Genomic DNA, 15,968 nt, shown 5'->3' on the forward strand with positions numbered 1-15,968 from the left:
TATAGAATAAAACAAAAATGTTCATTTTACCCAAACACATATCTATAAATAGTAAAACCAGAGAAACTGATAATTTTGCAGTGGTCTCTTAATTTTTTCCAGAGCTGTATATATATATATTGTAAGACAGCAGGGAGGGGGTTAAATCCTCCCTGCAGAAAACATGTGCGTAGGCACATTTGTTTAGTTTAATTGTTTAATTGTTTATTATTATTATTATTATTATTTATTTATTAGCAGACGCCCTTATCCAGGGCGACTTACAATTGTTACAACATATCACATTATACATTATTTCACATTTTACAGATATCACATTATTTTTACATACAATTACCCATTTATACAGTTGGGTTATTACTGGAACAATCTAGGTAAAGTACCTTGCTCAAGGGTACAACAGCAGTGTCCCCCACTGGGGATTGAACCCACAACCCTCCGGTCAAGAGTCCAGAGCCCTAACCACTACTCCACACTGCTGCTGTTATTAGTTAATTATGTGATTGTTAATTATCCCCTGCACCTGGTGGTAATTGTAAATCAGAACCAGGTGTAGGGTATTTAAGAGAGGCAGTCAGTCTGCTCAGGGCTGCTTAGGAGAAGGAGGCAGGAGGGGTACGCTGCTTCTAAGCAGTCATGAAAAGGTCAAAGAAGTAAGTTTGAAGAACAGAGTGTTTTTGGTGTTTAGCAGGTAAACGGCTTAGCCGTCCTGCTGTTTAGTTGAGGTTCCTGCGGGTTCAGTTAGTGCTCAATAGAGCTAGGTGTTTATTTTGTGTTTTGTTTATTCTGTTTATTAAAATACAGTGCGTCAGCGCAGTAAAAATCTGTTCCTGTGTCTGGGTCTATTCTTAAAGGGGCAAAGAACTGTGAGTGGTGTGAGTCTTATTACTATATATATATATATATATATATATATATATATATATATATATATATAATATTATTATTATTATTATTTACAAGTTCAAGTTGGGTCTCTCTACCCTGGGTGTGTTGGATGCAATCCAGAAGTTTCCTCAAGCATTTCAACCTGCCTTCTGCCACATAGAGACCAAACTTACCTCTCAAGACATTGATCAGATGTTCTCTATCATTCTGGAGAGTCAGGGAAGCAACAAAAGGCAGACTCACTCAAGTCACAGGATGGTGGTGAGATTATCTGATAGATGCACAGGGTTTGTATTGTCCTAATTTTATACAAACAGTAAATAGAGGTGGCTTATTCATTGTATCAGGCTATTTTTGGGATGATAGTCATTTTATTGTCCCAAGCGAGCAGATATTGTTTATTTCTTAGCATATTGTATTATAATATCGTACATGTAACATAGTATTTTTATAACGGAATAATCCTGTATGTAGCCTTATAATATTTTGGCAAATATTTACATAAAATATTGGATCACACTTATTAATATGCACAAATTCCTACAGAACAACCCAAGGATGAGCACCTGAAGACCATCTGCACTTCCTCTGAGTTCTGATGTTGTTCACATATAAAAGGGTTAAGGTTAGAGATAGGATTACAGACTAGGGTTTGAGTTAGGGTTTACACATGTAGGAATTAATTAGGATTTTTGCCCATTATTCAAAAGTGTAACTAAAAGTGTTTATTTTTACAGAAAACATTGCGCCGATATGCGTTGTAACCAAGTTAAATGGTTTTCCATTCTGTTAATGTTAAACTTTTGGAACCTTTCAGACCGTCACTTAATATCTTACCAATTAATTTTTTTTTTCTTCCCCAGAAGAGGAAACTGGAGTTTCACTTGGAGAAATGCTGGCTTTTGCCACAGGCACAGATTATCCTCCAGCTCTAGGATGGGAAACTAAGCCATCCATTGAATTTATTTACAGCAGCAACCTTTTCCCAGCTGCAAACACATGTGCTAATGTTTTGCGTTTACCAACAGTTCACAAGGAATATGAGGACTTTAAGAAGAACATGGACTTTGCCATTCAGAGTTCTCCAGGGTTTGGGCAGGCATAAAAGACACATGAGTAAATTTATGTATGTAATAAAAAATCACAAGATGACTTGTTTTATTGTGGTAACTAAGGACCTAACATTTGTGGTGGCATTCGAACTACTGCCTTATTAATTTTTGGTTCCAAATCCTTCAAGAGGTCAATCAAACCACTCCTAGTTAATTGGTCAAATTTTGCTCGAATTCAGTAGGTCCTTAGGCATACATTGGAAATGAACATCAGATACTGCATCTTTTTCTTTTCAGATAGAATCACTTTTTTATTATTATTTGTCAGTTGAGGATTTTGTTTATCAAATAATATATTTGATGTAAGAATTACTGTTCATAATCTGAAACTTTGTATTAACTAATCTGGCCTTTGATGTTAAATATAGTTATGGCACTGACCAAGAGATACATTCTTATAGAAAATACCATATGGTGTGTAGTATATAGTTTATGTTTCAATTAAAAATATAATGTTTTAAGCACATGAAAATAAGAGCATGATTTGAAATGTTCAATATTAAAGGTAATGACAGGTCAGTTTGTGTTGTTAGACAAGGAGTTCACATTGTTGGAAAACTTGTTACAGTAAGTTCTGTATAAGGAATTGTGAATTTTTTGGGCTATTTCAGTCTTTGAAGTATAGTCAAAACTGTTCTTAATATAGCTATTTCAATATTCAGTTCTGCCCAAAGGCGTTCGATTCTCTGATTGTGAACACTATGTCCCACTATAAAGCTTCCACAATTTGACCCTCTTTCGTTTATCATGTATCTTGCCACCTGCACATTTTCAGTTCTTGCATCACCTCGAACCCGCAGAGGTAAGCCAAAATTCCTTAGCCCTTCCTCAAACAGGTGGAGAACTGTTGATGCAGTATTGTTATTTGCTGGTTTTAAGTACACTATGGTCCGGCTGTAACCATTAACACACCCATGAAAAACAAACCTCTGTGATAAAAGTTTATGGTTACTGTCTATGTGCCTAAAAAAGAAAGAAATTACAATATGCATAAAAATATGAGTCATATGCTCCTAATTTTTAGAAAAGTAACTATAAAGGTATACGTGTGGTAGAACAGGTGTGTATATATACAAACACGTAGGGTACAGGTCAAGTTTGGAATCAAGCACAAAAAAAAATAATTAGATAAGTACATTAAAAGTATATTTACACATGTTTTTATTGTATGTTATAATGCAGTAAAACTACAAATACATGCCAACATTCATGATCAATGAAAATTATAACAGTCATCCGTCATCTTTTGCCTGACCGTGGTGATATGTTAAAAAGCCAAGAACCTTTTAGATGACCTCATACTCTACCTGTACAAATTCTGTTGGTTAAAGAAAGACCCAATCAGAGATTACCAAGTGTTTCAGAGCCCTATATATGGAAACAGGTGCACTGTCAGGAGCTCAGTTTCATTAAGAACTTCTGAAGGTGGCTGTTAAACCTTTTTGTAAGGATGGCAAAAAGAAAGCAGACTGATATAAGAAAAATGTTCTGCTATTTGTACCATAAGGTAATAAGGCATGACTGAAAGAGAGAAGTATTTGCTTCCAAACTTTTGACCTGTAGTGCATCTATAATATATCATTATAAATCCTGCAGGATTTATAGGCAACTTCAAATTTGCCAGGGCTATAGACCTGGAAATAAGTGATAATTTAGACCAATTAATTCAATAATTGGTTCTCTTAAGTCATTAAGACCTCAGGTGGAGTGAAAACAAGAAGACCCTGTGGCTCTCCAGGACCAGACGTTTGTACCACTGTTGACATGTATCACTGTTTACTTGTCAAAGATAGTTTGGTCCAGGAACACTATATATTCTTCTTTGAATTGCAGACCTTCTACGAATTATAACTCCAACAGGGTCAAATCTTTCTCTTATTCGCCACTGTTGCACTCTGATGTTGCGTGAACATATGCTGCCAGAAATATATGTCTCTCCTGCATTTGGAGTTGAACGCCTTATTTCAAGGATCAGATTATCAAGCTCAGAATCAGAGATGTTGCTGAAGCTGGAGTATGTAAGGAGCCCCAAACGTTGACGGTGTCGGTATATGGTGCGTGTTCCAACAGACAGAAGTCTTGCAATGGAAGTCCAGGAAAATCCAAGATCGCTAAAGTTTTCCAAAAGGTTCCTAGGTATCTGATACCTGAAAGTATTAATACATTTTATTTTAAACTGATTTCTTTGTATTTGGTGAAATATTTTGCTTACAACCTAAAACAAGGGTGGCCAACTCCAGTCCTTGTGGGCCGCAGTGTCTTCTGGTTTTTGTAACAACCAAGCTGTCAGTTTATTGGCTGAATTATTTGATAAAATAGAAAGAATAATACTTTTGCTCTGGCCTAAGTGTTATACAGATACTGAACCTTCAATCAAGTGCCTATTTTGAATCATCAGTATGTAAAATATCCTGGAAAATATCTCATAAAACCTTAAATATTTTCCAGTAGCCAAATAATTAGATCTATAAAAGCAAGACCTGAAGTTAGAATAAAAACCAGAAGGCACTGCAGCCCACGAGGCCTGGAGTTAGCCATCCCTGACCTAAGATATGAGAAATGATTGGCAAGATTGCATGCTAGTATGCATAAATTACACTAAAATGCTTTATTAACCTCATTTTCTTTTACGTTTCCTCACAACAGTTCCTGTAATAAGCCATAGCTTGATAAAACGTAATCTTATTCCAATAAAACTTACTCCAACCTATTACATTAACCTTTGCATTGTGTAAGTAAAGTAACTAATAGGCTAACTGTAATACACACTGGAGCATATTAAACAAGTAAGCAATGAGTAAGCAATGCAATAACAGAATCACTCAATGTATGATAGACCGTTAATAACCTTTATGTACAATATACAGTTAATAAACAAGCAGTGTGCTTAAAGCAGCAGGGATATCTAATCCCAAGCCAAGAAATACAGTAGATAGCAGTGTTTTTAAAACCACTATGTCACTTTAGATGTTAAAATATTTACTTTTTAAAATATTGTGTTTGGAGTTAAGATGTAACTAATATAACTTGTACTAAACGGATAAATGTAATAAATAATTGCTTCCTCTGTCTTCCAGGCTTTCACTGAAAAAACGACCAGGAATCAGTCCTCTCTGGTCTGTGGAAGGGGCAAATATGAGAAATTCTTCATTTCTTTCTAGCCACAATATTCTTTCTTGAAGTTGTTCATACAGGCAAATTAATGCTTTAAGTAGTTGATTAAGAATAATGAAAGCTTGATTTTGAATGGTAAGAGGCAAGGAAACTAACAATTTCAAAAATCAACTGAAGATGATCTCCAAGATGACGATGAATTTGCTCAAGTTGAGTAGCATCATTCTGCACAGTTTCAATACTGGACACTGTGTGATCAATACTTAAAAAATAATCTGTTATATCTTGCTCAGATGACAGCTTTCAAAAATGTGTTTCTCTCCAAATCTTCCCATGAGGTATTTGGTTGTTGTTGATTGTCTGTTGACTAATCTCCACCCACTAAATGTCACAGAAGCCAGTAATGAATATGCATAAACCAATATTTTATGCAGGCAAATCAATATATTCAGACAATATTGCACACACTAACCAATATAGTACACTGTGGCAGAGCAGGGCTCTGCCCTTAGAAATACTGGCAGGGAAGGAGTTAAATTCTCCTCCCTGCCCAGATTGATTGTGTCAGGTGGGAGCAATCAGTTAATTAATCATCCAATTAAGGACCCAGCCACCTGGCATAAAAGGAGGCCTCAGCCTCCCATTTGGGAGGAGAGTTCTGGAAGGAGAAGAAGAGTGTTTTTGTTTGTGCTTTGTTTGTGCTGTGTTTGTGCTGAAATCCAGCGAAGGCAACGCCCAGCCTAGAAACCTTATTTTGTAAGTTTCGTTTTGTGTTTATTTTGTGCCTTAGAAACCTTTTTGTTTGGCCCTTGTGCCTATTTATTTTGTATTTTTGTTTATTAAAAATCTTTATTTTTGAACTTAAAACTGTCTCTGAGTCTCAAACCTCGGTCAATCCTGTCACATACACACACACTGAAATCAATATATTATTCAGGCAATCCAATATAAATATGCACACAAACCAATACGGTACACACGCAAACCAATATAGTTGAAGAAGCAAAGGTCATTCAAAATGATTTAGACAGCATTCAGAACTGGGCAGACACATGGCAAATGAAATTTAATAGAGACAAGTGTAAAGTACTGCATGCAGGAAATAAAAATGTGCATTATAAATATCATATGGGAGATAGTGAAATTGAAGAAGGGAACTATGAAAAAGACCTAGGAGTTTATGTTGACTCAGAAATGTCTTCATCTAGACAATGTGGGGAAGCTATAAAAAAGGCCAACAAGATGCTCAGATATATTGTGAGAAGTGTTGAATTTAAATCAAGGGAAGTAATGTTAAAACTTTACAATGCATTAGTAAGACCTCACCTAGAATATTGTGTTCAGTTCTGGTCACCTCGTTACAAAAAGGATATTGCTGCTGTAGAAAGAGTGCAAAGAAGAGCAACCAGAATTATCCCGGGTTTAAAAGGCATGTCGTATGCAGACAGGCTAAAAGAATTGAATCTATTCAGTCTTGAACAAAGAAGACTACGTGGCGATCTGATTCAAACATTCAAAATCCTAAAAGGTATAGACGATGTCGACCCAGGGGACTTCTTTGACCTGAAAAAAGAAACAAGGACCAGGGGTCACAAACGGAGATTAGATAAAGGGGCATTCAGAACAGAAAATAGGAGGCATTTTTTTACACAGAGAATTGTGAGGGTCTGGAACCAACTCCCCAGTAATGTTGTTGAAGCTGACACCCTGGGACCCTTCAAGAAGCTGCTTGATGAGATTCTGGGATCAATAAGCTACTAACAACCAAACGAGCAAGATGGGCTGAATGGCCTCCTCTTGTTTGTAAACTTTCTTATATTCTTATAGTACGCACGCAAACCAATATAGTATACAGACAAAACAAAGTACTACATACACAGAGTATATGAATTATGGCCTGTTTGGCCCCTCATACTCTGGTGCTCAGTGTTTTATTGTAAAATAAAAGGTTTAAACAGAAAACAGGACATGGCACTTGAGGCCAAAATAAATAGACTAACAAAACGGATTAACACTAAACAAACAGTGGATGAACAGACAAACAAACACGGTGCGTAAGAATAAATAAATAACAATTATTCTTTTAGTATACTTTACTTTTCCTCCTTCCCCACACCCGTTCTCCACTCACCGAACACACAACCCCGTGTGAGTGAAACGTGCATCTATATATACAATTGTGCTGGGATTCAATTACCAATTAATTATTCACTTGAATCCCAGCACGTGAACTAAATCTGTACAACCCCGTGCTTACCTATTATTAACTACTTTAAATGCACGTGAAGTGAAGTGCAATCCCCGTGCCTAAATACAATTATACATTTTAAACACTCGTGCTACACACACCCATTTATATCCCGTGCAGCAATATCTATACACCAACATTAACACATGCAACATACAACATAAAACACAAGAAAACACACAGGGGCGGGGCACATTGCCACAGCAATACACATTGTTGTGTATTGCCAGCTCATTATTATTTGCTGGCTGGTCATCAGCCCATTGGATTTATAATCATTAAAACAAACCATTTCACCCGTACTTTGTCTGTTTGTTCTTGGGATAACTGCATCCGCACTGCACCTGCTATACACCTGCTACCAATTACCACTTTCCCACAGTTCCTTATTATGGTTACGCTGAAACCGAAAGGACCTGTGTATTAATAGAGAGAACCCTGAGTGTTTTGTTTGTTTTGTCTGTCTGTCTAAATCATTGTTCATTGTTATTTGTTCACGTAGACTAGATGGCTAAGACGATACAGAGCTGTCGCCCACGACCAACACTAAAACTTTTCACCACTTTTTCACCAGTTGTAGCACATATCATATTGTATTCACCACATGCACTAGGAGCACTCACTTTGGACTTGTGATCGTGTGTGTGTCCATTTATGTGTCTCTGTGTTTAGTACTGTGCTTATTATTTACGGGACCACAACCCTTTTTCATGACAAACAGTCATAGCAGGACAGGTGAGACAGATAGGTGCAGTGGTAGTGGGAGCAGGAGCGGTGGGGGGAGGGTACAGACCTGTCTAGTAGTTGGCGTCTTCCAGAGCACTACTAGGTTCGGCTTGCTGTCTATTATACTAATTAGATGGATAAAAGCTGTGTGTATTGCATACTACCAATACTCTGCTGGTCAAAGCTATATCATGGAGAAGAACAAACACAAGATTCCACTGCAGTGGAAGAACTGTTGACATTAACTTTGGCTGCTGGATCCATATAGAAGGAATAAATATTATGTTTAAATCGTGAAAATCTTGAAATACCTGTTTTAGACCGTGACATGTAGTGAAGAAGCTGTGTGAAAAAATACACAGCCATTTTTTGATTAAACGCTGCATAGTATTACCTTTGGCTGCTGAGGTTGCCAATATGGAATGCATAGTGGATATAGCATATGAAGTAGACACATGGCAAATTAAATTTAATAGAGAAAAGTGTAAAGTACTGCATGCAGGAAATAAAAATGTGCATTATAAATATCATATGGGAGATACTGAAATTGAAGAAGGGAACTATGAAAAAGACCTAGGAGTTTATGTTGACTCAGAAATGTCTTCATCTAGACAATGTGGGGAAGCTATAAAAAAGGCCAACAAGATGCTCAGATATATTGTGAGAAGTGTTGAATTTAAATCAAGGGAAGTAATGTTAAAACTTTACAATGCATTATTAAGACCTCACCTAGAATATTGTGTTCAGTTCTGGTCACCTTGTTACAAAAAGGATATTGCTGCTCTAGAAAGAGTGCAAAGAAGAGCAACCAGAATTATCCTGGGTTTAAAAGGCATGTCGTATGCAGACAGGCTAAAAGAATTGAATCTATTCAGTCTTGAACAAAGAAGACTACGCGGCGATCTGATTCAAACATTCAAAATCCTAAAAGGTATAGACAATGTCAACCCGGGGGACTTCTTTGACTTGAAAAAAGAAACAAGGACCAGGGGTCATAAATGGAGATTAGATAAAGGGGCATTCAGAACAGAAAATAGGAGGCACTTTTTTACACAGAGAATTGAGAGGGTCTGGAACCAACTCCCCAGTAATGTTGTTGAAGCTGACAACCTGGGATCCTTCAAGAAGCTGCTTGATGACATTCTGGGATCAATAAGCTACTAACAACCAAACGAGCAAGATGGGCTGAATGGCCTCCTCTCGTTTGTAAACTTTCTTATGTTCTTATGTTCTTAATGTTAGTGTATTACTTGGACATCGTAAGAAGTTTGTATGGTTGTCATATATACATACTGGATCCAATAAGGATTTCTATATCAAGTGTACAAATAATTATCAGAGCCACGATAAGGATAGGAATGAATAACATGAAACTCAAATAGCATATAGAAAAACACAATGAACAAATGTAAATTACTTTGAGTATACTTAATGAGTATACAATATACTTGCAGTGGCTCAAAGAGATGTATTTAGCATTCCTTCATATTAACATTTGTTTTAAAATGCATCACAAACAACTGCAAACTGGTCACCTTTATCAAAAAGTTGTGTATATGTTCAATCTATGTGCTGACATATAAGAGAGGCAATACAGTCAAATGTCTGCTTTACAGTGAAAACAAAACAAGCAGAATTTATTTTAATTACGTTTTTCGTTGGTCCTATCCTATTATTTAAAAAAAGCGACATAAGTTGTAGATGTATTAAAAGTATATACTATTAAAAGCCTTGTTAAGGAACATGTAATTTTATTAAAAACAAAAAAGGAAGCATTTTAATTTTATAATTAGCCTCTAATTTGTTAAAAAAAAAAACCAAAACAAAACAAAAAAAACTGCGCTGTCATGATAAATTACCCAAATTTCCACAGCTATGTAAGTTGTGTGTGTTGCATTTGAAAATAAATGTGTTCCTGATAAGTAAAAGTACAATTCCAGTTCCAGTGAATATATCAAGATGAACTGATTCTCTGGAAGTCTTATCACAAAATATATCTAAAGATTGGTGAAGATTGTGCGCATATATAATTTCTTTTTTTTTAAAAAAAAAAGCAAATGTAGAGGGGATGAATATTTGCTTTAGAGGGGCTGACAACTAACTGATTTAACCAATAATAATATGAATGTGTTGTTAGAATAGAATTGGTTGTTTAAACGAATTGGTCGTTAAATTTATCCTGCGCATTTTTTTATGTCCAGCTACAAGAGGATAGTCAGCTTGCACAGACGAATGCCGGATGGAGCGTGCTTGTACTGCGAGGATGGGACTCCGGTGGCTGGTTTCTGCGTTGTGCTGGAGGGGGAGAGACAACGGTGCCAATGAAGAGGACCGATGAGTTGACGCAATGCCTTAAAAGCACGAAGACATATACAGTATCTATGACTGCATGTATCCGTGTCCGGAAACAGTTTATCAAGAATATTATTTCTGTTTCTGCTCAGCAAACAGCTTTTGAAGGAGCTGATTTATTATTAACACAAGCCAAGTTAGCAGAAACAATTGGGGCAACCTTGCCTCACATCGGTTTTAATATTTTATGTTTTTTTACATTCGCTTTTGTCATTTCTAACTATTGTGTATATAAATCAGCGGTCACAAACCCAAAATAAATGTTACTCATCTTAACTTTAATATATGGTAAGATTAGTGTTTCAAACATATATCAAACTAAAAACAAAAGGTCTTCATGAATGTATATAACAAACATGCACATACGGTACAGCGCTAAAGTGTACATATTGTAACAGTTACACCCCTGCTGTTTTTATGTATTTATTGTTAATAAATACAGTGTTGTACACTTCTATGGAAATATGGAGATTTAACTCAACTGTCAAAGTTGTTTTTAGGCTTCTTGTTAACGACAGAAAAGTAGGACAGTATCCCATTACGGTTTTTAACAGACATTACTATCAGTGGTGTAGTGGTATCAATCTTTATTTATTAAAGCACCTTTCATAGTGGACCACCATCACAAAGCGCTTTACAAGATAGTGAGGAACAATGCATAATACATTAAATACAGGGCATAGTACATTAAATACAAACAGTAAAAAAAATGCAAATATATTAACTACAGGCAGATTACAATGCAAATACATTAACTACAGGCATGTTACACTAAATACAGGACTAGGATGTGAATTCTAAACACATCCTGTGGATGTGTGTGTCATACAGAATCATACGAATAAGATGGAGTGAAAAACCTGAAATAGCAATTTAGACAACAGCTAATAACAGATATCAGGCTTAAAGAGCATTGAAAGCAAGAGAGAGCAAGCGGGTCTTGAGAGTTGATTTGAAGCGAGCGACTGTGAGAGCTGCACGCACTAAAGCTGGGAGAGAGTTCCAGAAAGTCGGGACCATGAAGCTAAAAGAGCGCTCTGAGAGTGGGGCGCTTTTGCTTGGGTATAACAAGCATGCTAGAGTCAGAGGACCTCAGCTTGCATGCAGGGACATAGCGGGTCAGCAGGTTGGAGAGATACTCAGGACCTGTGTGATGAAGGGCCTTGTAGGCAAGCAGGAGAATTTTGAAAGTAATCTTGAACTTTACAGGTAGCCAGTGCAGCTGGGCAAGACAGGGGGTAATGTGATCATGTTTTTTTACATCTGGTAAGGATCCTAGCAGCGGCAGTTTGAACCAGCTGTAATCAGGTTTATGGAGCGTGACGGAAGACCACCATAGTTGGTTTCGTGCAGTAGTTGATTTCAACAATAGGCTGGAGACATCAGTAATGGAGAGAGGAGAGAAGGATCCAAAAAAGTGTCGGAACTCCGTCCCAGCTACCAAAAAAAGTGCAGGAACGCCGTTCCGTTGCATTCCACCAAGACTCGAGCACTGATCCCGTCCCTCTTTACCATGTACAATACATATATAGGTAAGGTCATTTTGCTACCAGTCATTCTTTCAAAGCGGTGTAATTTTAGTAAAAGAATTTGGAATAATAGACGCATTTGGAATAATTCTAATTTCCATTAGAACAAATGATTTGCACCTTTGTCCAATCTGTATTCAAACCATATTCTGTAACCAACTAATCCATCTAAGATAATATCCAAATAATACACAGTTACATTCAGAGGTTGCATACCATTGACTTTTTGAAATTTTGTTAATATGTTGTTAACATCCTAAGATGCAAGCTCCATAAGCCTTTTTTATGAAAACTTACGAGCGCCACAGGGCTCTCTGAATTCCAGACGAACGTGTTTGCTGCAGCTCTAGTTTACACAATGCCATAGAGCAGGGGTATCCAAGCCTGGTCCTGGAGAGCCCCTATCCTGCAGGTTTTATAGGTGTCTTTACATCATCAATGGCTAAAGATCTGGAATGTTAATCTTGACTAATTAAAACAATAACTGGTTGTATTAAGTAATTGAGAGCTCAGTTGAAACGAAAACCAGAAGACCCTGAAGCCCTCCAGGACCAGGTTTGGAGACCCCTGCCTTAGAGGGTAGTTCATCCAGAACTCACTCAATCCCAAACTGTGAGAAACCAAGTCACGCAGGTAAATGTTTTGACTACTGTGGTCATCACTGTAATGTGTGTGTGAGAGTTATCGGAAGTATCTGTTTCTCTTGTGTACTCAAAATTGAAGAGCTGTAAAAACAAATCCAACCTTTAGGTTTAGACCAGTGGCAGCTTCTGACGTTAATAAATTAGTTTCACTTTGACTGTTCTCTGGAACAGGTTGCACTTTGGACAGTAAGGCTCCATAGTAAAGATTATTATCTGCCTAAACAGTGCAGACACACTAAAAGGTGGCTGACTGAAGGTGCTTTTTAAAATTGTTCAAGAGGGACATGTGAAAAGGACATTCTTTCAAAACATTTTTCTACTGGACTCTCATCTTTTTCCTCAGGTAGGACAAACAAAATAATACTAAAGCAAATGATAGTTACTTGACTTTCTTAGTTTCTTCTATGTTTTACCTGTGCAGAGTTTCAGAGTTTAGGAGAAGTTGTGTTCAAGTGGCTGAACTACGTACATAGTATAATACAACACTGAAAGTTCCACTCAACACACACACCCATTTGTCACACACATTACACTGATGAAGGCATTAGCAAAAAAAAAGCCTGTCTGCTTGACATTCTTAGTTTCTTATCGTTTCTACCCGTGCAGAGTTTCTAATTGAAGTTCTGGATGAACTAGCCTAACAGAAACCAGCCACCCATGCAAGTCACACAAATCAGACAGAGAACAGAAAATGTATTTTTATGAAAAGCACTTGTCAAATAAAATACACACAAACAACCCAGATGCATTTGTCATTTACTGGTAATGTTTCTTTAAATTACAATACATCCATGTTTTGCCTATTAACAAGCATTGGTGCCTTTGGATCTGGACTACTCACATGACCCACTTATACACAGGAGAGAAGGTTTGTGTCGTGTGGGAAGTTTAACTGCAGAAACTGATTGAAAATTAAATTTAAAAAAACTAATTGATAATTAAAGCGAATTAAATATTGCAATTTTGGTCTCAAGCGATTATACATATAAATGTACAGCACATGATTGTGTCTAATACAGCTTATCACTAAACACTCATCACTCATTGAAGAGCAGTGGGGGGGGGGGAGTTATTCCACCAGTCGATATTTTTGGTGTTTTCAACTGTTAAAATTTCCTTCACCAAATACAGAAATACTATACGCAAACATAAAATGGAGCAGAACAACGTTTCATAATTTAAATAAATAATAAAAGAAAAATGACCAGGAAGTGTAGAAGTATATAGAGATAGACAGCTTACCCTAGCTCACCGAAATTGATGAAGCAAGAAAATAGACAAAAAGATGACTTCACAAGTCCATATGCTTTTAGATAACAGTATAAAATACCAGTTATGTTTTACCTGTGCAGAGTTTCAGAGTTTAAGAGAAGTTTTAATACAAAACTGAAAGTTCCACTCAACAAACACACACACCCATTTGTCAAACACATTACACGGATGAAGGCATTAGTAAAAAAAAAAAAAGCTTGTCTGCTTGACATTCTTAGTTTCTTCTAGTTTTAAGTTGTGCAGAGTTTCTGATTGAAGTTCTGGATGAACTACCTATAATATCACAAGATCCACTGAACAAACAAACAAACAGGAGAAGAAACAGACACTTCCAATGGCTCGCACACACACCTTACACTGATGTCATTTGTCATGTGATTGACTTGCTTAGTTCCTGCTAGTTTTTCACCCGTGCAGAGTTTAGGTTTTGAATGAAGTTCCTCAAATAATACTGGGATTGCTAAATTCAGAAATGGGAAATTGGAAACTGGAGGAAATCATTTGAAAATCTTATTCAAAGTATCTTGTTAAGATGGCTTGCCAAAATAATCACACAAGTCTTGAGATGTGATGTGATGTGGATCACACTAATGTCCGTTTTCTGTCAGTTTGTTTGTCTTGGGGGTAGGTAGTTGAGACCGCTTACCAACCAAAATCATTTAACTTGAGTAGCCAGATTGGAACCTAGGCCTTCAGTGAAAGGTGAAAGTCAGAAATGAGAAACTAGTGAATTAATTATCTCTGTCTGCGCCATCTAGTCAGACTGTGTTTTTCTGTTGATCTGAGGATAAGGACTGAGTTTTATATGGCATATTATATACAAAAGGTAAAAAAGTGAAGCTAGTGAGTGCACAAAAAGAGTGCAAAGAAGCGGGCGGCTGATGGCACATGCTTCGGAGGACAGCGTGTGTTCATCCTCGCCCCTCCCGAGTCAGCGCAGGGGTGGTAGCGGTGAGCTAAAAATAATTGGGCATTTCAAATTGGGGAGAAAACAATAAAAACTAATTGGCAACGACTAAATTTAAAAAAATAAATAAATAAAATCCCCTCTGAGGGGTTTGCGCCGGTGTCATGCACCACCTGTACTGATGGGGGCAACAAATACGTTTCCCACTTGGCCCGTCGTGCATCGGTCACGTGTTTGAGTTGGCCAGAGTTCAGTAGACTGATTATAGTGTGTGGGTTATGTACAATTAAACTGCCTCCCATGGTTAGGGGTTCAGTCTGCGCTACTGCCCATGCGGCGCAATTGATGGCTGCCATGCAGACGGGCATACCAGCTGACACCATGTTCTGTCTAGTAGAGTAATAAGCTATAGGTCTCATCCTGCCCCTGTGCTCCTGCATTAATGTAGCATTGTAGCACCCAAACTTGATACTATGATACAGGTGGAAGGGTTTGTTCTGAGAGGGTATGCCCAGTGCGGGCGCACTGGTTAGGGCTTGTTTCATCTGTGTGTAAGCGTGTTCCTGTTCGGGGCCCCAGTCGATTGGGTCAAAGGGTCCGGGGCTCCCAGTGACGAGTTTCTGCAATGCTTCTACAATGGTGGTGTATTCTGGGATGTACTGTCTACAATAATTAAACAGCCCCAAGGCTTGCCTCACACTCCGCACGTTATGCGGTCGTGGCATGTTCTGTGTGCATTCTCTGCGGTCACTTGCCATGTCTCTCTTTCCTTGCGATATCAGGTGACCCAAGTATGTTACCTGTGGTTGCCCGATTTGAGCCTTCTTGGGGCTGGCTTTGAGCCCACTTTGTTCTAACACATTTAGTACTCGGGCTAACACCAGCGCATGCTGTCTTGCGTAGGCTGATGTTAACTACGCCAATTAAACGTTCACATTTTAGTCCCACTCCCGTCATGTTTTTTTGGGGGTTTTTTTTACATTGTACCAGCATAAGAACATAAGAAGAACATAAGAAAGTTTACAAAAGAGAGGAGGCCATTCAGCCCATCTTGCTCATTTGGTTGTTAGTAGCTTATTGATCCCAGAATCTCATCAAGCAGCTTCTTGAAGGATCCCAGGTTGTCAGCTTCAACAACATTACTGGGGAGTTGGTTCCAGACCCTCTCAATTCTCT

The 15,968-nt window shown here is 37.6% G+C and overlaps 1 protein-coding gene across 2 annotated transcripts in view; it reads left to right on the forward strand.

Moving 5' to 3' along the window:
• The first annotated feature begins 12,843 nt into the window (after positions 1–12,843).
• Positions 12,844–15,968, forward strand: part of LOC117398055 (zinc finger protein RFP-like) — a 35,276-nt gene continuing 32,151 nt past the window's right edge. For both annotated transcript variants that reach the window (XM_059016813.1, XM_059016814.1), the window contains exon 1: positions 12,844–12,956. The gene's annotated coding sequence lies outside the window, so the exon portion shown is untranslated. The remainder of the gene's footprint in view (positions 12,957–15,968) is intronic.

This window comes from Acipenser ruthenus, chromosome 54 (genome assembly GCF_902713425.1).
Source record: "Acipenser ruthenus chromosome 54, fAciRut3.2 maternal haplotype, whole genome shotgun sequence".
Lineage (NCBI taxonomy): Eukaryota > Metazoa > Chordata > Actinopteri > Acipenseriformes > Acipenseridae > Acipenser > Acipenser ruthenus.